The sequence below is a fragment of the Pteropus medius genome, unplaced genomic scaffold (genome assembly GCF_902729225.1).
Source record: "Pteropus medius unplaced genomic scaffold, Ma_sr-lr_union100, whole genome shotgun sequence".
NCBI classification, from domain to species: Eukaryota; Metazoa; Chordata; class Mammalia; order Chiroptera; family Pteropodidae; genus Pteropus; species Pteropus medius.
The window spans coordinates 11,222,115-11,245,189 of record NW_024342474.1 but is presented as its reverse complement, the minus strand read 5'-3'; the positions used below and the strand labels follow the sequence as shown (position 1 = coordinate 11,245,189).

General features: G+C 36.4%; 1 pseudogene; it reads left to right on the top strand.

Annotated features, from left to right (window-relative positions):
• The first annotated feature begins 900 nt into the window (after positions 1-900).
• The window catches only part of LOC120604867 (cytosolic acyl coenzyme A thioester hydrolase-like), a 37,356-nt pseudogene continuing 15,181 nt past the window's right edge, over positions 901-23,075 (top strand).

The following is a 23,075-nucleotide window of genomic DNA, read 5'->3' as shown; positions in this document are numbered from 1 at the left end:
GAAAAGACAGATTTGAGAACAGATTTTTAAAGAGCCAACTTCATTTAAAAATGCGTTAGTTCTTCAGTTGAACACTTCTTCAGCATGAGCTAAGGCAAGGCACTAAATTACACATTACTTGATAGGTCTTTGAACTTTCTAGCTGGAATTTATTGTGATGTAAAAATAGAAAAACACATATCTATACTTCATTGGTCAGAAGGCTTTTGAATGGTTATTTGTCCAACTTCATAATTTACTTTTTATGGTACAAAAGACACACCATGATAATCTGTCTTTCTGATTATTTTTTGGCATCAATGGAGACTTTTGTTTTCTCAAAAACAATCATATCAGTCATTTAAGAAAAAAATTGGCCCTGAATGCAATCCTGCACATCTGGCTTCTCTCCTCCCAATGAGTTACATCTTCAGAGGGTTTTAAAAACATATTTGAGAGGGATCTTCAGGTGTGGTTGGCAGTAAGAATATATGTCTTCATATGTTGGAGAAACAAGGGAAAGTGGAGGGGTAATGAAGAAATAGGTCTGTCTGGAACCAATCAATTAATTAATTGATTCATTCCACAAACATTTATTGAGTGCTTGCTCCATAACACACTGCACCAGGTGCCAATAATTTAAAAGTGAATAAGATAGATATTTCTGCTCTAACAGAACTGAGATTCAGGCGAAACAATTATTAGTCTCACACGTATTTATTTGTCAATGATAATGATCCACACTATGACGAAAAGTTGCGAGGTGTTAGGAGATCACATAACAGAAAGCCTAATCTGGTCTGGGGAATCCAGGAATTCTTCCTCCAGGAGAAAGTGACATTTAAGTAAACATCCTGCAAGATGAATGGAAGCCAGTGAAATTAAGGGCAAGTGAGAAGAAATCCAGATAGAGGGAACAACATGTCCAAAGGACTAGAGGCAGAGTGTGAGGCCTCTGAAGGGCTAAAAGGTAATAGATAACTCCCAGATTTATGAGACCAGTTCCCCACCTTTCCATGAAATCCATTCTCATCCATCGAGTCGCCAATTTGACATCTTCATCTGGATGTGCAAACTCACAAAACATAATATGAAGTTCTTGATTTTTCTCCTAAAACCTGCTCTTCCCCCAGTGTCAGCCATCTCAGCATCACCATTCACTTGGTTGCTCGGACTACAGACTCTTGAATATTTGGCTCTTCCTTTGCTCTCATATCCACATTCAGTCACTAAGCGAATCTTGTTGGATGTGCATTGAAATTTTTTCTGAATATAGTTATTGTTTTTTAAAGGTCTGCCATAGCTTCCTCTGTCAAAATCCTCATCATCTCTCACATGGGACAATATAAACACTTTCTGATTTCTCCCTCTGTCTCTGCACTTGCATTGCCTCCATCTGTTCTGCAGGCAGGACCCAAGTATAGTTTTTAAGCATCAATCATACTCTTACTCTGGCTCTGTGCACTGCTTGCTCCTTCCCTTAGCTTACGTATCTGCTCAAGAGTCTCCTTCTCAGAGAGGCCTATCCTGAGCATCTTAACTTAAACAGCACCCTCGATGCTCCTATAACCTCTTGCCTGTTTTATTGTTTTTCATAACACTTACCTCTACCTGACACTGTATTATAGATTCCATATTAATTTGTTTTATTGAAGACATGGTCCTAATCCCTTTTGCATATACTTATAGTATCTCAATAAATATTTGTGGAATGAATGAATAAAAGAAAGGCAACATGGCTGATATATGGTAAATGGGGAAAGAAATGCTGCAAAATGAGTCAGGGAAAATAAGTGCTTTTAAAATATGCAGAGCTTCGTAGGCCATCGTAAGAAGCTTGGACTTTTTTCTAGGAGAAGTGAGAAGCCATTGAAGATTTTAAGAAAGGGCAGTGATACAATTTGACTTACATTGGACAAAATTTTCAGTGAAGTCATCTGTGAGCCTGAATGTTTTCTTGATCTCAAGTATTGTTTCAAAGAACCTGTCACTTGTGAATGTATTTTTAATTGCTTTGTATAACTGTTTAACAAAAATCAAATGTGTCTGATTAAAAATAACTCCCTCTACAGAGAAGAGTAACCTAATAGTATATAATTTTTCCTCTAGCGGGGCAATGACTGTTATATGACTTTCAAGATAAAACATTATTTTAAAATAATTAAAATTTTATTATTGCTAGAAAAAAATATATTTTCTCATACTTTATATGTGTTAAGCCTTGTTAGACTTAGTTTACATTTATAAATATGAAGATAGTAATTGAAATAGAATGCTTAGCCTATTCTGAGTTGGGGATAAAAAATAAAAAGGCTTTAGAGTTTTTTGAATGGAGTCTGAACTACAGGCTAATGCAACATTTAAAAAATGTATCTATGGACTACTAATGCTTCCCAAAATATTCAGAAGTGTTTTATGTAGATTGAATTCTGTTGCCAGACATGTTTCAGAAAAGATGGATTAAATGAAATTAAGTGTCTTTAATTCAGTATTTTCAGAGCCTATAATTTGCTAACTAATGTGCAGTCTGAATCCCCAGGGCGGATACTTGCAATACAGCATTTCCCAAGCCCCTGCCTTCACAGAACATGGTTCGGGAATTGCTGATGGCCTAAGGCACAGGGACATTAGTATAACTCATATGGCACTAACAGTTTGGTTTCATGGGTGTGCAAGTTATACGTTACTACAGGGCCCAGCTCTCAGAAGTAGCCCTGCATCTGATTTAATGCTCTGTTGGCATCATTTTGAAATTTTTATAATTTTTTTCTGTCATTTAGCTAAGGTTTTGTAGATGAAGCTGTGCACATGCACCGGGGCACTCCAGGACAGCATGGGACTCCAAGGGGGCAGCTGAGGATGGGAGCTGGGTCGACACCGATGGTGTCCTGGAATGCATCAGTTGCAGAAGCAGCCACCCTGGCTCCCAAGGGAGAGGAGGGCTCCACATGGGGACAACATGGGACCAGGTGGGAGGCCAGCTTGCCTGTCAGTTCTGTGGCCATCTCCATCCTATGATGTTGCATAGATATTAACTTTCAAGCTGGAGCGCTGGGACAGGATCTGCTGGCAATAACTATTCAGTAAATATTTTTTTTAAATGCCAACACATGGCTAGCCTGATAAAGTATATCAGGGAGTTGCCAGAATCCTTCATATATTTTAGAATCTCAGATTTTGAAACTTCTCCAACATTGCAAAGCAAATACTGTATCTACAGACTTAGAACTAGGAGCTAAATTTAAAGATCACCACAGTGGTGAGAAAACAACACTATTTTCATATAAAACTTTGGATGAACCAATTATTAAGAGGAAGACTATTTTTAAAATTCCTTGTCATTGAAGATACACTGATAGATGTATAAAGAGGCACTTTGAACTATATACAAATCATGAAGCCACTTTATGTTTCTTATACAGACTCCTCAAGTTCTAAGGAATGTCAGAGGAAACATTAAAATGCCACCGTATACATTTACATTGACTACTAAATGCAGACTTATATGAAACTGTTTTGTATGAAGAATTAAATCTTCCTGGAAAATTGTTGCACAAGAATCATTAGTTCTAGATGTACCAAAATCTATGTTTTAAAATAATTTATCCAAAATTCACTCTAACGTTGTCACCAATTTATAAAATATTTTTAGCAGCTTTAGTAGCAGTTGCATCAGCGAAAGATCTTTATCAAAATTAAAATGTATTAAGTTATTTGTGATATTCCATTTGCCAAGAGTAACCAACATCACTCCCAATTGTATCAATTGAAAATAAAGTTGCTAAAAGTATAATTTTAGTAACCTAATAAATAAATTTTCAGCAATCCAAGCCAGAAACCTTTACAATCCATCAAGCTATAATATAAAATATTATTTTTTATTTTATTATATAGAGTTATGACATCAAAGTAGTATTGTTTTAAAGTTTGTCATTTTATGCTGGTACTCATATATCACTATTATCTTTATTATGTTTTATAAATATTAATAGATATTTAAGGGGAAAGTTTATATTTTTGTACTTTTTATCTGCTTTTTGAGCAATGGGTCTCATATTTTTATTTTGCACTGAGCTTGGGAAATTCCGTAGCCAGGCCTGGATATGGGGCATGAAATGATGAAACAAAGTTGTCCAAGCCACTGTTCCCTGAGGGATGTTTGGGGTTTTTTCCAGGAAGTGTCAGGGCGGTGGACAAATACATGATTTGTTTTAGGCTTGGATTCTGCAGCAACACTTTCTACCCAACAAGCTTTACAATCCTCATTTTCATAGCAAGCTAAGAACCTATGAGGCAATGAAGGTCGATTGCAAAGAACATAGAAGATACAAAGAAAAGCTTACAGATCCTGCATTGTCAATAATATTCTTAGCAGCTGATTTCCTTTCAGAATTAGAAAAGTCAAAGTCAATTTCTGACAGTGGAGGGTCTCCAAATCTTCAAAAGAATTTCTCTAAATGGGACGAGATATTCCTTGGGTATACATTTGGGTACTTCCAAAGTGTTAAAAAGATGACTTTTATTTAAAGCCTGAGAACACATGAGATAGGGTTTTGGGTATGTGTGACTCATGTGTCTGTGTAGTATTATGTACGTGGTTATGGTGGTGGCAATGGTGATAGCGGTGGGGGTGACTTAGGTAGCATATGGGAAAGGATGACTTGCCTGAGAAAAGAAGATGGTACCACAGTATAAAGAACTAAGTGACCATGTTATGGATTTTCTCTTTATTGTACGATATTGGATGGTTCTATAATGCCAGGAGCTAAATGCACTATTTTTAAAATAATCTTTCTGCCGATAATGTGACATGGAATAGTTTCCCACAGCATATTTCAACAATAGTTTACTAAGGAAAACTGGTGATTGGTGATGTCATTTTTGTATATTTGGAAGTGCAATAAAAATTATAGCTTCCTTGTTTTGAGAAAAATTTTCACAGGTCATTTTCCAGAGAAAAAATTGCCCATGTCTTTGTTTTAAGAAAGTTTCATGGCTACATGAGATGCTTTATGGCTTATTTCACTCACTTTGATAAATAATAAAGTACTTTGAGCAGGCAACCAGAGCAAGAGCACAATGGAACAATGGACCTGGACCTGGGTAGATAAGAGGGAAAATGTTAATATCATGATTTTATATTGATAACTGTTTTCCTGGACACAATATAATAGATCACACAACCTCAGTGACTACTGATAAATTTTGTTTTTAATGTGACTAAATTTAAAAGTCCAGGTATAAGGAACAGATCTTGAACCCAAGACATATAAACAAATTTAGGGGCAGGTCCTAAGAATTTAAAGAACCCTCAAATTTGCAAAAATTATTAGATTATTTTATTTTTCATAAAATGCATAATAAAGTATAACTTAAGGATATAAGATAACATCTTCAGAGCTTAATTAAACATCCCATTCTAAATTTCTAGATAATTTTTGGCCAAGAACCATTCATTTTTTTAATTACCATTACTAGAACTAGCAATTGGTTTTCTTTTTAGGACCGTGTTCCACCAAGAAACAAAATTTTATCACTTCTCAAGAAATACTAAATAAATGATAATATGTAGTACAGGAGAGACAGACTTAAATGCTTGTAAAATTCAGGTAGTTGACATAGATGAAAAAAGAGAACCATTTTGTTTTAAATGCAGATTCAGATGACTATTCTTTTACTATAAGAAACATAATAATTGAAGTGTGATAATAAAAAGCAACTAATCCTGTTTTCATCTGGGAAATAGCAAGGAGGGGTAAGGAGTGCAGCAAAAAAAAAAGTACATGTTTAGCTAATTCTTGTCACATAAGAATTTTTAAAAAAGAAGTTACAGATCTTTTTTCTTTCTTTAAAAAAATATGACTTCTCTCAGTTTTTAAACCTTCATTAGAATTTTAAATGCCATGCAGACCAAATAAAATATGTTGGCAGGCTGATTAACCCCAGAGGCAGCCAGTTTGTGAAGTCTTGAGTACAGAATCATCAACCCCGCTGAGATGCTATGCTAGGCAGTTTGCTGGACCTGTGTTCCCCAAAGAGCGAGAAAAGGAGGGTAGAATGGAGGGAGGGAGAGACTGAGGTCAAAATGTATTATTCATAGGGGTGAGCCATCAAAGTTTAGAGACCCAGCTGTGCTAGACTCACCAGCTACAATACACCAGCCTTACAACTCATAAGATTCACATTTATTTCTCAGGAAAATTAAGTCACTGCAAACCTTCAGGGTAGCTTAAGACCAGCTGGAACTATATCTACAAAATGCCATGTGACTATCTATTTCTTAATTTTATCAATCGATTATCTTGGAAAAAACAAAGACAAAATCAAAGCCTGTTTCTTAGTTTAAGGATAGGGAGATTAAATTCAGATCGGTGTCAAACTAGAACATTTTCTTGATGGAGCAATATTTGTTTTACATTTTTAGATGAATCGTTATGATTATAGAATAGAGATCAAGTGAATTATTCTAGTGACCTTCGGAAATGTGGAAAAATTCATGTATCGTGACTTTTGATGACAGCAGCTTTTTCTTATTAATTGCCTAGAGTCCCAGAGAATTATTTATCCAGTGCCTACTCCATTATATCCCTACTTTATAGAGGTAAGGGAGCTAAGGGGATCCAACAGTGAGCAGAAGGACCCCGTGGCTTTCTCATATTTTGTTTGCCCTTCTACCCATGGAAGGAGTAAATCTCACAGTGATCCCTCTAATAGACAGTTTTCAGTCAGGAAGTTTAGGCAAGCACCATTCATTCTGATGATTTCATGGTGGGTTGTTTCATTTCAGTTTAGTAATACACAGAAAGTCTTTAAATAATTAAAAGGTATCGAGCCCCTATTATGTTACTACTCTTACTAGATACTTATATATTATATCATGTGGAATCTACAAAAAAGCACCACAGGATTGATATTACAATATCCATTTTTCTATTAGAGGAAAATAAATCTCACAGTGGAAAATTTGTGAAAACCACAGAGCTAGTTAGTGGCTGTGTCTTGTTTAGAACTCAGGTTTTCCTGACACCAAAAGCTGAGTTCTTTTCATCGCACGACATCGTCTCTTGATTTACTCAATGCTTTTATTGAGCTCAGCAGTCTGAAAGTTTGCAGGGAGACATGTTCAAACACAGTCTGATTTTTAATTTGCTTATTTTTAAGTTGGTTGAACTCTTAGAATATTGTCTTTTTAAAAATTTTGTTAATAAAGAATCTGAGGCTCATAAGTATTATACAAATGAGCAATGTCACTAAAAAGAAAAAAAAAAAAAAGCATACTATGTAATTCCCAAGGGAAGGAAGCAGCCTGAAGGAGATGCCAAGATTCCGGAAAAGTCCCATGGTTTTAATTACCATCTCTGTGCTGATTACAACTGATTTTATCTCCAACTCTTGGCATCTCTATTGAGCTGTAGAGTCTTAAAGCCATTTGCCTATTTGACATATTCATTTTGGTATTTAATAAGGCAATTCAAAATTACAAATCCAAAGCATATTTTCCCAAATTTTCTCCTCAATTATTCTTTCCGATCCTAAGATATGGTGCAACTGTCCACCAAAAACCAAGAAGCCATCCTTGAGCCTTCTTTTCCCTTCTCCTCCCCCTCAAATACATTTGAAGTCTTGTGACTTTATCTCCAAAATGTATGCCAAATCTATGCATTTCTCTCCATCTCTACTGTATCACCAAAGTCCAAGCCATTGTTATCTCTTGCCTGGACTCTCAGCTTGCTAACTGGTCTCCCTACTTTCACTCTTGTTACCCTATTTTCTATTTTCCATCAGCAGCCAAAGTGATTTTCTACCTCTTACTACTCTCTCCTTAGTTCCTTATTCTCCAACTCCACTGGGATATATTTCAGTGGTTTGAAAATGCCTTGAATGTTCTTGCTTATTGTATTTGCATTAACTTAGCTGTTATCTAGCTGTACAGTTAGATTAAACATCCCTCTCTTCTTCCTTTGATTCATTTAGGTAAGACTAAAAAGTTATGACAATGATTTTTTAAACTCATTTCCCATTAGAGAAAAAAAGTGAATTACACCTGAAACATAATGGATTTTGTTAACTAAAGTCACCATAATGAACATAAATAAATTAGAAAAAAGAAAAAAAAAGTGAAGCCCGCTGCCAGCGTTAATTTAATTTACATAAATACGCTTTGTTCAGGCTGAAGCAAATCTGACTGGTTTTCAATGTAAAAATAAAATATAAAAGCTGTTCTTGGAGTTATTTCTAAACAGAACTTGTCTCTAATCCTAATGTAACAGAAATGTATACATATGTCGAATTCATCAAACGAATCTTTGGCTAATAACTGTTCAAGAACGATGTCAACATCATATATACGAATGATACGTTTTCTAGGATTTGACATTTTCAGCAATTGAGAATTACTACATTTTGTAAATGGAAATACCGCTACTAAAAACAGAATGCTATAAATAAAGTGGTCATTTGTTTCCAAAGACTCGATATACTATAGAGATGTGAAAATAATAATAAAAGTAAGATATTCCGTGGCAAACTTTAGGGGTAAGGTTAAGATTGTAATCCGTGAGTTATTTCAGAGTAAGCAGTGTAGCTGCAAGTGCCACCAGTGAGTATTCTCAGGGCAAATGAGAAATGGGTTAAACGACATATCATTTATTTCATTCCACACACACACAAAACTATTGTAAGGTGCAGAGATGTTTCCCGTAGACCCCCTTTGAGAAAGGGCTTACTACCCAGCTGCAAAGAATGTTGTTAGTTGACCATCTTTAGATGTCAGTTTGATTGCCAGGCTCTGCCTCAGCTTCTTGAGACCCCAGCCAATGAGTGAGCCAGGTGATAGTAGTTGAAGTCATGATATTCTGGAGACAACTCCTAGCCAACGACTGAATAAAGAAGTGGAGCAGGGACTAGTCATTTGTGTCCAGCTGGGGATTCTAATGAGGAATCTTTGATCTAGGGCACCCTGTTAGGCTGAAAAAACCATCAGGTCAGCAGTCAGGTCTGATAGCTCTCCCTGTTCAATCCTGCTTCTTCCTTTCTCCTTTCACAGGTATTACTTCCTCAAAAGCCTTTTGCACTCCTAATTCTGTCTCAGAATATGGTTTCCAGAGGAATTGTACTGCACGTCCCTATTATATGCCAGGGACATTCTGAACACAGGATTTGGCAGGGAGCAAAGGAACAAAGGAAAAATGCATCAAGCTTACATTCTAGTCAAGAGAGAAAATATAAACCAATTTATGACAAGGGAATACCACAGAGAAGGAACGTCTATCAAGAAAATGAAACAGGGAATGACTGGGGAATTAATCTGGATTAGCGGATTGGATGGTTAGGGTAGCATTCTCTAAGTTATAACATTTGAACTAAAAACCTAAGTGTCAAGAAAGCATCAGTTCTACAGAGATCTTGGATGAGAACATTGAAGAAGGAGTGAATAACTAGTGCAAAGACTCTAAAATGCGAATGAGCTTAACGTGATTGAGAAACAGAGAGGAAATAAAAGTAGCTCATACCTTCCATGTGCCAGGCCCTGGGCTGAGGTCATTGAATTCATTATTTCATTTGTCACTCACAATGACCATGTGAAGTTAGTACTCTCATTAGTCAGGGTTCCAGTAGGAAACAGATAACATGTACTGAAAATCTATTTATGAAGGTCTGGGGAGGGTTAAGATAACCAATGAGAGATGGCGAAACACCCAAGGACAGTTTCACGAGAAGCCAATTCTCCCCCTGCCCTATCTCAGGTCTGAAAGGAGGGGAAAGGAGCTGGGGGTAAGCCCAACCATCGAGAAAAAACACTAGATTGAAATGTAGCTTTGGAGAGAGACCACAGTGACTATCTCACCTCATCCTCACAGTGATGGAGGGAAACTGACACTCTCGAACTATATTTTATCTTATTCCTTAAGACTAATCAGCTAACCCTTTCTAATAGCATATTTTAAGAAAGGCACTGTGAGGAAGAAAATAATAAACATGACTTGGCTTTGGGAAAGTGTGTGTGAAAAACAGAAAACCAAAACAATAAATATAAATAACATAACTAACCTCTCAGTTGGTTAAAAAGAAGAAAAGAGTCCTGGTAAAAAGTAGAGCTTATACTTTGAGAAGTTAGGTCGATTCTGACCCAGAATTTGAAACATCCTAGACAAGTGTTTACTCCAAGTGGAATAAAGGTGAAAGGGCTGGGATGAGACAACTGGCTGCTGGGACAGACTAACCTTGAACATCTTTTGTAGTGTTACTTAGCCCAGGATCATCTGTAGGCCATAGAGTTCTTGCAAGAGTAGTTTAGATTTCAGACCAGATAAAATTCTTGGAGTGGCTTAAAACCACACAGGCTTCTGTAAATTCTCTGGATCAACCAAGAATGGTGGCATCATCCAGGACAGCAGACGAAAATATAAATAAAGTAGTTATTTGGCTCCAGGTGGACCCAGTATTGACCTTAAACCTAGGAAGATGGGGCAAAAGGGGCCCCTACCTTACACCCCCCTCCCCCATTTAGAGGAGCCCACACATTAGAAGGTTCTGCTCTAGCCCTCCTCTGGCTGTGTGTCTTCCCTCAAAACAGTTAAGGGATTGTGCCACCCAGAGTTAGTGTCCCTCAGGCTTTCTGGATTGTGCTGTAGATAGGGCAGACCCAAGAATCTCCTGCCCAAATGGTTCAGAAGCAGCATCCAGGCCTATGAGGGCCTCTTGCCTAGTCTGTTCTCCCAGCGATGGCTTGTGCTGCCCGTGTGTGATCCCCTGGGCTGATTTGGCGAAAAGGTGGCTGTTTCCAGGGCTGTGGATGGAGTTTGCGCATACTGGCTGGGGTGTCCATACACATGCAGGCGCGGCCCCTTCATGGTGTAGGAGAGAGATGGGATAAGGATGGAGGCCAGGTTCTATCATAGAACTTTGAGGAATGTGAGAATTCAAAATTCAAACCTTACCTTCCATAACATTTTAAAGATTTATTTATCAAGGCAGACAAAAGGAACATGTTTGATCTAACAGATTGTTTATTTAGTTTCTAACCATTAAGTATTTGATATATGATGTCTCAATGTTCATTTACATTCTTTTTCTAGGCTCCACAAATGTTATGAGTGGGCTTGAGTGACCAACTTTGCATGACAGCACAAGAGAAAGTTGGGTACATTTGCCACAAAGCATCTATCTTGATCTCTTTACCTGAACTAAGGCTCTTTAACTCCCTTGGATAAACTCAGATCGACACAAGTTATGTGCACATGACTCATTTACATTGAAGTACAGACCTTATTAGCGTTTTATGCTTTGTAGAGTCAAACACTCTGTTAATGGTGCTCAATAAATAACAGAGGTCGCATTTGTGACAGTTAATGTATGGTGAGTCAGTTTCCCTGCAGTTACTTAGACACATTGTCTCTCAAAATTGTCTTTCTGTCTAGTGTTCCAGAGAGTTACTTGGCTAAAAAATGTTCATATCTTGGTCCTAATCCTCGAATTCCTGTTTATCGATTCAATTTTACAGTAGTCAATTCTGAGGCAGCTGTTCAAGCAAATGCTACTGAGAAGATCATTCAAGGGATTCTTTTTACACAGCTGTTTAAATGCCAAGGTAGGTTTTAGTGGAGATGAAAATCATCTAGATTATCTCATGAGTATAAACTTGTTGGTATAGTTCTCACTGAGTGCGGGTCTCTGTGTAGGTGCTTTCATTATAGTCTAGTTAAATATTGCTACCCTATAAATCAGATGTCTAAGTACTTTAGGGAGTTTTGGGGTGGGCTAAAACTGACTGGAAGTTAAGCTTCAAAGGGTTTGTTATTTTTACTCTTGATAATAAATTCTAAGATCTTTTTTCTTAAAATACATAACTGAATGCATGAAAACAGCAAATGGTGTTCAGTCCTTTGCGGCTCATCTAAGCAACTGAAACTTCTCCAAAGCTCTAGGAGTAGCAAACTCATCTCCTGTGATAAGGACCAAGCTAAAGGGATTTAAGTTAATAGGAGAACATGTAAGCCCAAATTTCACTTCTAGTCATTCATAGTCACTTAAAACAATAACAACAACAACAATAACCACTGTGTGGCAAAAATACTGCTTGGACTAGTCCACGCTCTCTGCCTTGGGGGTGACCTTCATAGTATGACTTACGATTTTCAGCACACCTAGAAAGTTCCTTTGGCCTTAAATAGCTCACTTACATGAATGAAACAGGGTTTGAAATTCCACTATTATAGAAACATTCTTTTAGATTAACCAATCTCTCTCTTCATAAACTTCAGAAAAGAATAAAAGGATATGTCTATGAAAGCATAGTGTATTTATAACAAGAATTTTTCCTCCATGAGCATTTCAGGGCCCTGATGTGGAAGGAGATAGAGTACCATTGCTACAAAGAAGGGCAAAAGGAGACTGGGAAACAGAAATAATGTTCTTCTAAAAGAAACTCCCACATTTATACAGCTATGACCTGTCAGGCATTCTTTAAGAGACTATTGTATTTGTTTCTCAAAAAAAAAAATTGTGATTTAGAGATAGGTAATCTTGTTGTTCACATGAGGAAACAACCTAGGAGCAATTAAATAACTTGCTGAAGATCACATGGTGATAAGATGCAACCAAGACTCAAATCTAAATTGTTTTGTTCTGAGTTTTATGCTCCTTCTACTATACCTAGTTTTTGCAAATCATGTTGTCCATCAGCAAATTTGTGGTATTCTCTGCTCTGCATAATTATAGCTTCAATCAACCTGATACCTTGTATGTGTGATAAATGCTTCAGCTTGGGAGCCAGGTGCTCTGGGATAAAGTCTCAGTTCCAGAAATTACAAACTGTAATATGGGCAAATTACTTACTCCCCTTGGATTTTATCCAGAAGTAAGGATAATAATCTTACTTACCTCATGAAATTATTGTGAAGATGACTTGAGTGACTACACGTAAAGTGCTTAGAATAATTCCTAGCACACAATAACTGCTCAATAATTTTTAGCTAGCATACTTATTACCTTTTAAATCCTTGCAAAAACAGTCTTAAGGAAATACTAGTCTTATTTATAGATAAGTAAACTGAAGTCAGGAAAGTTAGATGACTCGCCTAAGAGCAAGAACAAATAAACTAGCAAGAAATTTAGTTTACTTTATGCCAAGGTTTGTTCTACACTCTGCTGTGAAGTTGAGATGGCACTTGTACATCCAATCGAACAAATGTTTAATATTCAGAACTGGCCTGCACATGGGTGGAGAGCTGATATAAGTCTCGATGCACTCAACATGGTTTCGAGGTTTTGAAAACCACTGCCAGTCCAAAAGAGATTCTGTGGATGATGGTAATGGAAGTCAGTCTCCGAAAGATAGCAAAGTTTGGGGCAAAGCCTCAATTAGAGCATTAACTTAGTGACATACACAAAGGGGGAACAGATGGATGAGACTGGGCAGGCATTAGCATTAGGGAATGATTGCCCAAAGGAAGCAGGCCTCAGGCAAGGGGACCACACTTCACCTACCTGTGAATGTTTGTTTCAGGCTCAGTGTTGAGTCAATGGAAACAACCACTCATATTTACAGCTTTTAAAGATATTTTTCCAATGTGATTCTTTATGCAGTGAAGATGATTTTATTTTTTCACAGTCTAATTCCCATTTTTCAGATGATGAAATTGAAATTTAGGAAGATTAAACTAACAACACAAGGTCACAGCTAGAAAGTTGCTGAGACTGTGCTTGAACCTGAAGTCTTCTGATGGCAAAGCCCTTGGCTTTTTTCAGTACAAGAGGCAGCCTCTCAAAGACCTCAAATTGCTGAACACTAGGTACCAAGAATGGAAAGTAAATGAAAATCTGGGACTGGATATTTACATAAGTAGTGGATTGCACACTATTCTTTGAATTTTGCTAGTTTATAAACTTTCATTATGAAAGTGGCCTCCGTGAAACACAATTATCAGCTTGGTTTGTGAGTAAATACTAAACCACAAGAATATGCTTCCTCATAGTCAGTCCATACTAATTTAATATTATGTTAAATTGCTCATAAAAGTTAAATATATCTCAGAAGCCTAAAATTTGACCAAAGTTTCCCAGGATTTTTTATTGCATGTTCATAAAATTTTACAAGCTCTGCAACTTGTAACTTCTGACTAAGTCCTTCAGCAAAGGATGATGAATTAATTAGAGACACCAAGAAGTCTATTGCTTACAAAGGTTTTTAATTTAAGGTTGTCATTGTAAGGAATCACAATTCCAGAAAAATCCTAAATTCAAATGACCCAAGCAAAGCTGCACACTCAGTTGCAGCACTAGTCGAAGCAATGGTAAGTCTAGAGTGAGGATGAAGAACTTTGCTTTGTATGGAAACAATCAGATTCCTCTCTTCCCTTGAGATTGAACGTGTAATTAAAAATGGGACATAATTATTGTTCTTTTGTATCTGAAAGAAAATTCAGCAAACAAAGGCAGCTGGAAGAATTAACCACAGGTGAAGGCAGCTTGCAACTTGGGAGGTAACTTCCTTGTGATTTATACTGAGTTATGAATTAGGTGCCAGATGAGGAGTATATTGGTGCAGCTCATTCATATAATAAGCAGCAAGAGGCTATTTTAATCTTTCAAATTATCATTATGTTAGTGAAAGGCAAGGATGATTTTACCAAAAACATTCACTGAATTGTGAACCCCAAATTGAATTAAAATGAAGCTTACTAATTGGTTACCCCCACAATGGAAAATAACTTTTGTTTAAGCATATGCGTATTATTTTATAACTTACAGTCTCCCTACTTTCAGAAAAGATTGGACATAACTTAACTTTATTTTTAATAGAAAGCAAACAGGAATACAAGACTAACTAAAATTTGTGCGTGTGTGTGAGCAAACCATCTAATAAACCTATCTAGAATTCTAAATCTTTACATATTTTTTGAAAGAAAGAAGAGAGCTGAATAACAATATCAAAATATTCTATGACTCTAACTCTGCAAAATTAATATATTTTAATCAATCATAGTTCAGTAATCAATTAATTATTTTTTTGTCCTTAGAAGGGCCTTTTATGTTTTATTTGAAGCTTTTAGTTTAGTAATACTTGTAACACCAGCTGTTAGTGCTCACATAATTTGTGTTTTCCTTCTTTCTCTAGCATATCACTTGACTACATTTCCCAGAGTTTTTGTATCTGGGTAGAGCCAGGTGACTAGCTCTTGACAATTGAATTGAACAGAAGTGATGTTTGTCACCTTAGTGCTAAAGCAGTTAAGAGTTAAGAGCAGGCGTGCCTTCTCTAAGCATTATCTTCCTTCCCATCCACCAGCTGAAAGCTGAAGGCAGTCCTCGGAGGTTCTCAGCAGTGGTTCTCAAAATGGGGTCCCTGGACCAGTAGGTGCACATCACTTAGGAAATTGTTCAAAATGAAGATTTTTGGTACTGACCTCAGACCTACTAAATATGCAGGCCCAGCAATCTATGTATTAACAAGTCCTCCAGGTGATTCTTATGCACTCTAGAGTTTGAGAACCAGTGTTCTAGACAATTGCAAGGCCCTAAGTTGAAAGAATCCTGGGTCCCTGGATGACTCCATGGAGCCTAGATTCCTTTCCTGTTCTTCTTCTCACCTTGTTGGACTGTGACATAAGATAAATTTTGTATTTCCTTAAGCCCCTGAGACTTTCAGGTTGCCTTCTATAGCAGTTAGCCTATCTTGAATAATGCTGCTTTCTTTCCCTCCTTTTTTTTTTTTTAAAAAAAAATCATTGCTCTTGATGAATGTGACAACACTTTGCTTTTGTCCTAGTCAACACAAATTCCTATGTGGATTGATAAAGAAGGAATAAACCAAGCAGCTAATCAGTATTGTTTTTCCTCAGGTTTCACTATTTTATCCTTCCTTGAATTTTCATACACTGTTCTCTCTGCCTAGATTGTTTCCTACTGCTCACCCAGCAAACTTCAACTCATCCTTTAAGCATCTCCACATCTATAAAATCTTCGAGAACACTTTATATGATATAGGAGCCACCTTTTTATATACTCTTACAAAATTTCTTGGACTTTAAGGACCTGAGGTTCTTTAATATGAGGCAAGCTTCTCAAATTTGGGCAAGCTTCATCCAATTTTGGGATAAAATTACCTAATGTATTCTTTATTCTATACAGTTGAAATTTTAAAATTTTACCCCACAGTTTTTGGTAAAATTTTTCTTTGGGAAAATGCTTTTCTCCAACTCTAAATATGTATCTCCACTGAATATGTGTCTTACTTCTGTCTAATCAAAGTTCTTCCCCCAAATTTTCATAAGTGGGATTATTAGAAAAATTTTAATAGGTCTCAACAGTTGAAGTTGTGACCTGAAGCTGTCTGCTGGCATGCTGACTGACATATGAGAAAAGTCTGTCTGTTGTGGGAATGAAAGAAGCATACCCTCTAAGACAACAGTGTCAGTTCTGAAAATATCCTGGTCTCTGGATACAGTCACTTCATGAATCTGGATTCGCATCTCTGTGATTTGGATACTTAGAGCAATAAAGTTTCTTCTTTTGCTTTAGATAAGTTGAGTTGAGTTTCTATCACTGGCTTTCAAAAGTTGCCAGCTGCTATGAATATGGAAATCAGTTAGTTCATTCCTAAAAATGAGAGATTGCAATAGGCTTTGGGTTGAAGAAGGGAGAAGAGAGACCTAGAAAAATAGGATGAAGAGAAAAAAAAAAAAAGATTATTTAAGCATGACAGTGAGAGATAGTATAGAAAAATGTCAGATGAATGAAGAAAGTCATCTCAATTAAGATAGAACAATGCTCCTCAAACTTAATTCTTTAATAGCTTCAGGATTTTTGCCTTTTTCTTATATATCTGTGGCATTGTATATTTAAACTTAAAAAAAATTAGCCTCAGTCTAAGTAATAATGTCCACTAAGTTATAAATTGATTTGCTAGTTTATATACATAGCTCTTAGAATCCTTAAAGCTCATTTGTGGACCTTCTAATGACATTATGCATGCTGCAATGGTGTAAATATCACACTTCGGGAAATACCGAGATAGAGGATTAAGTCGGCTGCAGGCTGGAGGGGAAACACAAAGTGGGTGGAGGAGAGAAGAAATCAACTTCCACATCTCATGTTTGAATTTAACCAGCTCTTTGAGAGCAGCTGGCAGCCTTCTTTGGATAGCCTAATTGGGGCTACAATTAATTCAATAGACTGGAACCCACATGATATACGCAGAGTTAATGTGGTTGTTATAGGGCCACGTCAGTTGTTAAAACATTGAAATATTTCTGTGCAAGCTGGAAAACAGCCATTTTTCTGAGCCACTATAGTGCTCCAATACCCTCATGACTCTCTGGACCACCCTATGATCCAATAAGGAAAGAGGAAATGACAGTATAGCAGACAACCTCTGGGATCTTGAGCCAGCCCTATGGTTAGCTTCCATCCTGATTGCCTGGTACCCTTGCCAATTGGTTGTGAAATAATCTGAAACCCCCGGATATATACCTTTCTTACTGTATGAATCACAATAAGTTGTACTATTGGTTTACTTGTTTGTTTTCCTTTCCTGGTTGTCCTTCGTCCTTAGGCTATAAGAAGACATACATAACTGGGTGGGAGGTGATTGAGTGCTATCTGTTTGAGTTTAAATTCTAGTTCTGTGTCCCTTACAATCTGAGTGCTCTTGGGTAAGTTATTTACTTTCTCTGTGCCTTAGTTTTCTCATCTGTTAAATAGAAATAGTAACAGGACCTACCATATAGTGATAATATGATGATTAAATGACAATACATATAAAGCCTTTAGAATGGTACCTGACATATAGTAAGCAATCAATATGTATTAGCTATAATTATTACTGTTATTTTATGTAGATGTGAGAATAGCTTCAGGTAAAAGTCACTCTATTACTCTAAAGCAGTGTTATATAACTAATCATACTATTTCCCACATGTAAGTAAGCATTTTACATAAAAAGGTTCTGTGGTCAATTTCAGTTGGGAAATGATGAATTAATCAAGATTAAATAAAGTTTGCTGCTGGATACATTAATATGCTAATGTTTGCTATAAAACTCCAAGAGGGTTTTTTTTTTTTTAATCAGTTAAAAAAACTTAATTTTTTACTATCAAACTTATTTTGTTGCTATTGAGAATACTTTCATTGAATGCCACACAGGATTTTGACCTCAATCCTTATGTAAAAAACCCTAGCCCTCTTAACTGGACTGGATCATACGAAACCACAATATGCTTTTAAAACATGTACTCAATCCTAAGTAGCCTAGATGCAAAACAGGCCTCCTTGGTCTCTTCTCCCTAGACTCATCTTAGCATTCTGATGGTGAGAAGAGGCAAGGAAAAAACCAATCCTAGATAAAGATCTAAAGTAGCACTTTTCTCCCTTAAGTTTAGAGTGGCTCACCAAAGACCACTTCCTGTCTCTGGCTCAGCTCTAGTCCTTCTCATGCCAGAGGTTTCCTCCTACACTGTAGTCAATCCCAGTTCTATCTTATGAATCCATGATTTTAGTTTTAATAGACATTTCAAAGAAAGACTCAGTTAAAACAGCTACATCACATAAACACAGGAAACTTGACCATCTTGGCTCATCGTACCAAAAGCTTCTCCTAACTAACTCTAAAAAGCAATGATGTGCTTGGCTTGGACCCCCAAAATTAGTATCCCTCCTCATATCTGGAGTCAGGAGAGGTAAAGGCTCAAGTGTGCCCCCAAACCCAGAGCAAGGCCTGACATTATTAATATTTGATGTATGGTTGAATTAATGAAAAGATGAATATTTAGGTAAGATAGGACAAATATATGCTGCATGTTAGTAGTGCTCATAATACAGCTGACATTCCACAAATTCTGTCAATATTAAAAACATAAAGGTACTTAATTAAATGCAATATTTTTTTACTTCAGTTTATAGAGGAATTTTAAACATTTTGGTTTTATCTTCTATCTTTCAACCTTCAAGTAGTTTCATATGGGGATTTGACTTTCTCATTTATATGTGTGCATATATATCCTCATTTGGTTATAAGATTTAATTGTATTGACTTAATAACATCATCTTTCTCACCAGTAAATTCATGTCCCATTTCTCTCATTTGCTTATTTCTAAAGTTAATTTTATTGGCAGTCATTTTATCTTCCCATTCAAGAATTGTTTTCAGGGCCTGGGAGTCCTGGATAATGCCCACAGTGTTCTCTGAATGCAGAGTACCCACGTGTGCAGATTAAGGAGCACCACTCCACCACCTTCACATGTGCATGTCAGCTCGGCTGATGAAGCAACCCTGAATAAACCCTTCCATCCCATGCTGCGAAATCATCTCCCCATTATCTTCTGGCATGGGTGTAGCAGCAGAGAAGTCGAGAATTTCTTGACTTGGGCTTCTTTTACTGTTATCTTATTTTTATAATTGGAAGCTTGAAAGATTCTTTAAATTTTCTTGAAATTTAAAGATTTCACCAGATTTTGGTTACTTTACTGTTATTGATTTTGATTTGGAAATACTAAGCCTTTTCAAACATCTAATTTCAAGAGTGTTTTTAATTCTGAAAAGTGTTCTTCAATTATACCCTTGGGTATATGTCCTGATATTTTGTCTTATGTTTTCCTTCAGATATGAATATTAACTTTTAGTTACATTGCTATACGACTTTCCACATCTGTCATCTTCTCTTACATTTTTGCTTTTTGTTATGTGTCCTGCGTATTTTCCTGGATCTATCTATTGTTTTGTTAACATGATTTTCTGTAGAAACGCCTATATTTTTCTGCCACTGCTATCAATCTGAATAGTTTTAGAATCAAACCTAGTCCATACTTGCCATTCCTCTTTTCATCTTTTTGAAGATGTGTACTAATTCTTACTTAAGCATTTCCTTTGAGAATGTTGTGGAGGTATTTTCTTAGTGTGGTTGCAATACTCATAATTTCATGTATCCAGGATTCTGGACTTGGGCTGAGGTTCTAGGAACATATAGGTGGGTCAAGATTGACCTGTGGGTTAAAGATTGGGGAGGAAAGCATGACCTAAAAGACAGAATTGAGTGATGAAGCCACAGTTGAGATCTAAGGAGAAAATCCAAACAAAGCAGCAATGTAAAGACAGAGAGTTAAAATCCTGGTATAAAACACTGGAATAGAAAACAAAGTAGCTTTGGAATGGAGGGAAGAGGATTGATTCTTGAATTTCTGAGACACTATAAAGAACTACTAAATGTACTGGGAAATTTAGACAAAAAGGCAGAAAAGAAATCCTGTCTCATATCTGCTATTGAAACTTATGCTGGAGAGAAATGAGCTGGGGCCATATGGCTTCCAGCAGAAGTCTTTCCTAAGATAATATTTGTAGCTCAGATTGGCTGCCAGTGTCACCTTGATCCTATTCATCACACATAAGAATACACTCAATTCTATTTGTTTTGGCAATTGCTTAGTTTGCTTCTCTCTTGGATGATTCTACAAGTATTTTAACGAAAAGAGGGACAGAGTTCTCAGGAGCTTTGATTCACTCCACCATTTTCTGTCAATTCCCAAATTTTATTTAAAGATGTATATCTTTGTAAAACACAGAAGAAATATGAATATAAAATCTAAGTTCTAATTGCTGTGTATAATATTCTATAAATATACTTTCCCCACACCTACTCTCAGGACAGACTATAATTAATTTTAGACACCTATAATTCACAGATATAGAATGTTTGCATCATAAGATGGTGAACAGAAGTGTCAGTTTCCCATGCTTATGTGATATGAAAATATGCCAGGAGGAAGTAGAATGAAATTATTAGATCACTTTGGACAGTCCACAGCCTTAACAAGATAATCTGTTTGAGAGATGACTAGAAAATTTTGGTATTAAGTTTCTAACATTGGTACCATTCGAAAACTGGCCATTTAAACGGAGTATATCTTTTCAAGGAACTTTAGAAAAGCTAATGTGTTAAGGTACAATTATTAAGATAAGAGTCAAGGAAGCTTTCAGCAAAAATGTGCTTCACTGGGCCAAAATATTACTGTCTAGCTCTGCCCTGAATCTGTGGAGACAACCTCGGGGACTTGCAAAAAGTACAAACAGGACATTAAACCACATCTCCTCTTGGGCTTCAGAAACAAGGCTTCAAAAGTCAGTGCAGGTTTGTCATTCCAGAGTGCCTCACCTAAGATTTATTTTACATTGAATTTTAAACATATACGAGCAGAATTGGTATACAGCATGTGATGGGTAGCTGCTAAATATATGCAAAAACAAGTAACAAGCCAATAGGAGATTAGATTAGAACTTTTATATTTAATATACATCAAATGATTTTTCCAAGCAAGGAGGAACGCTTCTTTCATTTCATTTATGAACTTTGCCTTCAAAACTTACTCTCACTTGGGGACTATTTTTCCTAGCACTCATTTATTTATCCATCCATCCAACCATCCATCCATCATTCATACATCCATCTAGTATTTTTGAGTACTTTATGCACCAGTCCTCCTGTGAATGGCTGGGAATACGAGAAAGAATATGAATAAGACAGACTGTTCTTGACCATATCTTGTGAAATCTGTCTGCCTTTACTTCCCCAGATTCTTAGCTTCTCCTCAACTCAGGGAGTCCTTGAGCTCTGCCTGGATTCCCCCTCCCTGCACTGAAGACTGGAAACTCTCTCAAAGCAGTCAGCTGGGAAATCACAGGACCCACTTGTTTGTCTCCCTTCTCTCTGGATCACTGTTCTTTACTGCCTGATGTCCAGTGTCTCACAAACCATTGTGTTATATATTTTGTCCATCCTATTTTCATTGTTTTCGTTAGAATGGTAAATCCAGATCTTGTTTCTCCATCTTGGGTGAAAGCAGATATTTACTATTGAGTTTTGAGAGTTCTTTACCTATTCTGGACACAAGTCATTTGTCAAATACGTGATTTTGAAATATTTTCTCCTATTTCTAGACTGTTTTGGTTTTTTTTTTTTAATTCTCTTGATGATGTCTTTTGCAAAGAAAAAGTTTTTAATTTTGATGTTCAATTTGATGGCATATCTTTCCCTAATCTCAGATTACAAGTTTTCTCCTATGCATCTGCTACCTTGTAAGCTATTGTTCCTTTCATTCTATTTTAATCGTGTGCATAGTGAAAACTTATTTTTGTTGCAGAATTGTGTGATATCTATCTCAAACAAAACATCCATTCTGGGCTATGTCCTTGGGGATTTTGACACACCTGTAATTATTCTGAGTCTCCACTGGATGTCAATACTGCTCAAGGAAAAGCAGTTCAGTCAGACAGTATATTGGGTGCACAAAACGATCCATGCTTCTAAGAAGTGTTAAGTGGAATAGTTTGAAATGAGGCTAGAAGAAGTGAAATACACAAAGAGGACTATTTCTCCATCAGCCCTGTAATAAATGTCAGGCAGGGTGGTGGGATACAGCACTGAAATTTGTAGCAGTATTGAACCTAAAAGACTGAATTCTATTTTCCACTCTGGCTCTTCGGTTGCTGACTTATGCAAAAATGAAACCACATTTTTGCTTGAATTTTTTGGGTAATTCTCACAAGGTATTTTATTGAACTAAAATTAGAGACCAATCTTTTTTATTTCTTTTGTTCACTTCCCAAACATGCACAAATTTCAGTAGTGATCGGATAGAAAGGAATGACTTTGCTTTAAAATTACCAAGACCATTTTGGTCCGTATCTTAAAATATCACTAAGTTCAGGAATATGAAACAAGACCCAAAGAGTCAAATGAACTTTGATCATGCTTCTGAGCAAGTTTTGCTTCCAGGAAGTGCTTAGTCTGTTAAAGAACTAAAACAAGATAAGCAAAGTTGAATTTATATTGTTTTTCTTTTCTTCTAATAATCTGCCGCAAAATAAATACTTTAAGAATTGAATTCTAGATATTATTTTTAGTATCCTTATTGTGAAGTATGTAATTATATATCTTATCATTGTGGGGTTTTTTAAAATATAAAATCTTATTCTTCTTTAAGAAGACCTATTTTGAAAATTGGAAAGAGAAGAACATACAATATTTGACAATATGTCCTGCAGGTGAGACACAGAGATATGGGATTGATCAGGTTCTTTTAGCAAGGAATTATTTAAATGCATA